The sequence below is a fragment of the Parasteatoda tepidariorum genome, chromosome 10 (assembly GCF_043381705.1).
Source record: "Parasteatoda tepidariorum isolate YZ-2023 chromosome 10, CAS_Ptep_4.0, whole genome shotgun sequence".
Lineage (NCBI taxonomy): Eukaryota > Metazoa > Arthropoda > Arachnida > Araneae > Theridiidae > Parasteatoda > Parasteatoda tepidariorum.
In genome coordinates, this window is record NC_092213.1 from 80627218 (window position 1) to 80632028 (window position 4811).

At 30.6% G+C, this 4811-nt stretch overlaps 1 long non-coding RNA gene across 1 annotated transcript in view; it reads left to right on the forward strand.

The window, feature by feature from the left end:
- The window catches only part of LOC139426794 (uncharacterized), a 140081-nt gene that overhangs the window by 100803 nt on the left and 34467 nt on the right, over positions 1–4811 (forward strand). Inside the window, exon 3 of the long non-coding RNA XR_011638014.1 lies at positions 1124–1311. This is a non-coding gene — a long non-coding RNA (uncharacterized lncRNA). The remainder of the gene's footprint in view (positions 1–1123; positions 1312–4811) is intronic.

Consider the following 4811-nt stretch of genomic DNA (forward strand, 5'->3'; position numbering starts at 1 on the left):
CGGCGTTCAGTACTATTTCATATTGTTTTACAACACATGGTTTTAGCCCTCTGGTGGGAAAGACTTTAAAACAAAACTTACAACAGTTACTTTTCTCAACAACTGAAATTTAGAATAGTGTGATTAAGAAAAATATGTGAACTGTTTGCAATTTCAAATTAATATTGAAATGCGCAGGTTTAGAATTTTCTACAGTGAAAAGTTTTCGGAACTTCAGTGTTCAAGAAAGTATACAAAAGCTAGACGTTAAGAACGTATCCAATGAGCGAGCAAAGCGAGCATCGGATTGCGAAGCAATCCGAAATGAACTGCGAAAGCAGTTCCGGGGGTTGGCGAGGGCCAGCGAGCAGGGGGTGAAGCCTCCTAGTAATCTAAAAAGCTAGTAGCGAATTCAAATGTACCTACATGAACGAGATATTTTTCAAGAATGATTTAAAATATTTTCGTAACAAGATTGCCAGATTGCAAAGTATGAAAACAACAGCGCAAATTGAGCGTAACTAGAGTAGTTTTGTTTCAAAGTGCCGTTCTTACTGCATTGCTGAAGTGCGTTTGATTTGTTAGTTACCAAGGTTGGGCCCGAAAATGGATGTGCGCAAGGTAATATTATACTGGATAATTTAAAGAAGTTGACCATAAATAATTTTAGAAAATAAATATTTATTTAAGAAAAAATAGAAAATAGAAAAGAGAAACATGAATTGCCTGTTCTGCACGTAATTTTAGCCACGGATTATTTAGCCGTGGCTAATGATTAGGACAATTTATCATAATTTATTATTTTTAGATATTTTTGTCAAAAAAAAAAAGACATGCGTGGCGATGTGATTAGTGGATAGGTGATGATATTTAAGTAGAAAAATGTAATTTAAACCTACTTATATGGATATGTGCTACCACTAAAGTGTAGAAATCAGTTATTGTACAGATTCTTGAGAGCAAATTACACTGGGAAGCAAATTTTTTGTTGCATTTATATTAATATTTGATCTCGCATAATTCCTAAATATTGTGCACATTACCCACATCGTGAAAAAAACTAAGTAAATCTTTAACTAGTATTTGGTGCAAAGTTTCTTATTATACCAAAGTTCGGTTAATTTGAAAGGTCATTTTATTTTAGTTACATCATAAATTGTGAAGAATGATCGAGAAATACTTCCACGGTGCAACTGACTGCACCAAAAGTTGGTGAAAGATGCAAAACTTTGACGGGGACTGTAAAACTGTATTTGATGTTTTCTTTACACCTTGGTGCTCGGTGTATAGGGACGACTAATGCCATGATGTTTCTAGTATCAACTTATTTAGGTAGGTAAATGTTTCATTTGCATTAGTTAAAGTTCATTTCTTTTATACTGCCTTTTTTTAAATTTGGTTGACGGTATAAAATGTTTAGAGGTATGTCATAAAATAACCTACTTACGGTAAATAGGTTTTTTAACGTAAATAGCAACCTTAGATGGCAACCATAACCAACCTTAGATAGTAAATATCAACCATTTTATGTAGCCAGCAAATGAATACCAACTTTTGCTGCAGTGGGGCTCGGAATTTTTAACAGTGTACCGGGTACTCGTTAAAGTTAAAATTGGATTTTGGCTGGAACAACAACAACGTTTCTGTATCTTAAATTAGCATGATGTAATTTAATTTTTCCTGACTAAAAACAAGTCGCTACATTAAACTCATTAGCAGGAATGACTAGTCACGGGAGATCGCTGTGACTTTTTCACTATTCGGAAAATTTTTCTTGGCTTACGAAAAACCATTTCATGAAGAAAGCACAAATGATATTAAGAAAAAAAGAGGCTTACTTCGTTTCTAATTTATTTGGAGTAATTAAATTGTGAAACTTGGGGAGCAATAAATAGCAAAGAGCATAGCATTTAATGTAAATTAAAATAAGACGTCACAAATATATCATGACATAAAAATTTTGTTATTAAAAAGGAATTGGGAGCTCGTTCGGTAAGAATTGCGTCAGAATTTTAGGGGGTTAGGGAGTGATAACGAGAAGGCAAAGGAGCCCTCTTGTGATTACTAAAGAAAATATTAAGAACCGATAGAAATCGTGTGTCCATTAAGTTAGTGTGAGACTCGGGATTTTACGAGGAAAAAAAAGATAAAAATAAATTCGAACAGTATTATTAGTAGTAATTTTAAAATAATCATTTTTATTTCATCTAAATATATGCTGGTTTTATTTTATTTATTAAATTATTAATAATTATTAAATTATTATTAATTGTTAATGATTATATTATTGTTAATTATTATGCAAATTAACTGGAACGTTTTCTATATCGGTATTTGTTTTATTACTTTTCTTTTTTAAGTTCAACAAATAAATATATTTTATATTAATTCAGCAAATGTTTTCCTTTTGTCATTATTTTTTTTAATTTTTTGCCATATTGAAACCATAGTTTTATTTAAAACTACGGTTATTAAAATACCTATTTTATTTCTATTCGGTATTCGACAAGATTAACTGCTCACTTAATTATTTGTCATCCGATTCATGGGCTAGGGAAAAATAATGTCTTCATCTATGCTCTACAAATTAATTCATTCCTTTTTTCAATTCCTACTATTACTTCACACTCTTGTTCAAATTTTCTATCGTTAATAAAATAATTTTAATTAATCCACTCAAGTTCAAATACATTTTTTTAAACTTGTAGTGGATGATGTTAATAAAGTTTTTTCAAATATTAATTCATTAATTAAATAGGGATGGGCAAAGAACGAAATGGAATTTTTCTGATTCGTTATTGTTTTAAATTTTACTTTATGCCATTTAGTTTTTCACATATTTTAAAAATAACATCAGTGATAAGTTCTAACTTATAGCTCTTTTAGAACAAAAAAATAGTTTATAGCTCACGTTTAAATATTTAATTAATTTATATTCGATGTGTCCGATAAATTCAATAAAGAAAATGACGTGGTAGCACATGTGGTCCACGTCACCTAATTTATACTTCTATATAGAGCCCCTGAATTAGACTAGTGTAGTAGCCTTACTTCTATAGTAGTCTAATACTACGCACCTTTTTTTTCCAATTCCTACCATTAGTTTCACACTCTGCCTATATATATTTATATATCTTGTTCATATTTTTAATCGTTAATAAAATACTTTTTATTGAAGTTATACTTCTTATGCGACTTCCAAGAAGGAATCATTAAACGTTTAACGCTACATTTTTCTTGACCGGGAAATCACGTGGTAGGATCCAGTTTTCCCTCATTCATTGTTTTGGTTCTCACTAACATAAAAATAATAAAAGTCATAAAACTTTTGTTTTTCTATAAATATTTCTTTTGTTTGTTTTGATACACATATAATTTATTAGAGAGCAGGAAAAAGAGTCGTTGAATAGAACTAGTGATCCTTCTACGACTGCTGATTCTTCTACAATTAACGTCGCAGGTTACGAAGTTTAACTTCTTCCGCGCGGGGGACTCCACGTACTTTTTTTTTTCATCCACTCAAGTTCAAATACCTTTTTTTAAACTTGTAGTAGATGACACTTGATGTGATACAGTTTTCTTAAACATTATTTCATTCATTAAATTTAATAAATTTATTTTAATTATATATAGGAGAAAAAATTGCAATTATTTAATGAAAAGTAACTAAAATAAAATTTATCTTTGTTGACCTTAGTAGGAATTGACCTAAAAATTTATATTTTTTTTATATTTAGTTAACAGACGGTTCATTATTTATTTAATTTACTGACTAGCATTTCTAATTTATTTATTATTCAAAAGAAGTAATGTATTAACTAAAAATAATGCAATAGCAGTTTGCGTGCCAGGGGGTTCATGGAGGTTAAGGCTCTACAGTGTGGCAATGTGGTCAGCATTGCGGACAGGCAGCCTTTACTGTCCAGGCAAGCTGGTACCCATCAATCTGAAGCTGGGTGGGCTTCAAGACAACACAACAGTTCAATGCCTAACCCATTGACTAATTGCAGCTGGAATAATTAAGTATAATGTAGTTAAATCAGTCATTTATGGGTGGAAAAAATTATCAACACAGCAAACTTCAATAAACGAAGCTAATATGAATTACATTGTTGATGCGGTCATATTAGTAATGATAAGATTTATTAACTAGCCGCCTAAGGCGGCCAGCTGTCCGCCACGCTAAAGGTTTTCACAGTTTTTTAAAACATAGCAGGAAATCTGAAGATTAGTGGACAATTAAAGTGTTCCAGTCCTGGACGTTTCTTGGGCCCTTCTTCTTCTTTGAGAATCTCTTAATATCTTTTTCTTTGACAAAATACAAAGTTTCTCTGGAAGGCAGTTCTGCCATGTCAGTAATCGGATTTTTAAGAAGTTAACGAATACTTTAGAACAACAATTACTATGAAAGCAAATCACGAAACTTCAATATTAAAATCTAAGTGCTTATCTGTAAACTGAAACTTTCTGAAAATAACTAATTGCATTTAATAAAAACTGTTAAAATGAAGAATAGAAAAACCAAAGAGATCCAAGGTAAGTGTGATCGTTCCTTCAAAAACAATTAAATTCCTATTTTATATATAATATAGCTGCAACGTTTAAGAAAAAAAAAACTAAAATGCTAAATACATGAAAAGAACACGAAAACGAATAAATTTTTTATGGTATCAATTTCTATTTCTATATAATTTTTTATGGTATCAAATTCTATTTCTATATCTGTTACGTCAAGCACTCAGGTATTATAATTTGATCTAGTTGTGCTTGTATAATTTTGATCTAGTTGCGCTTTCTACGTCATTTTGTTAACATCGTTTGGTTTGTTATTT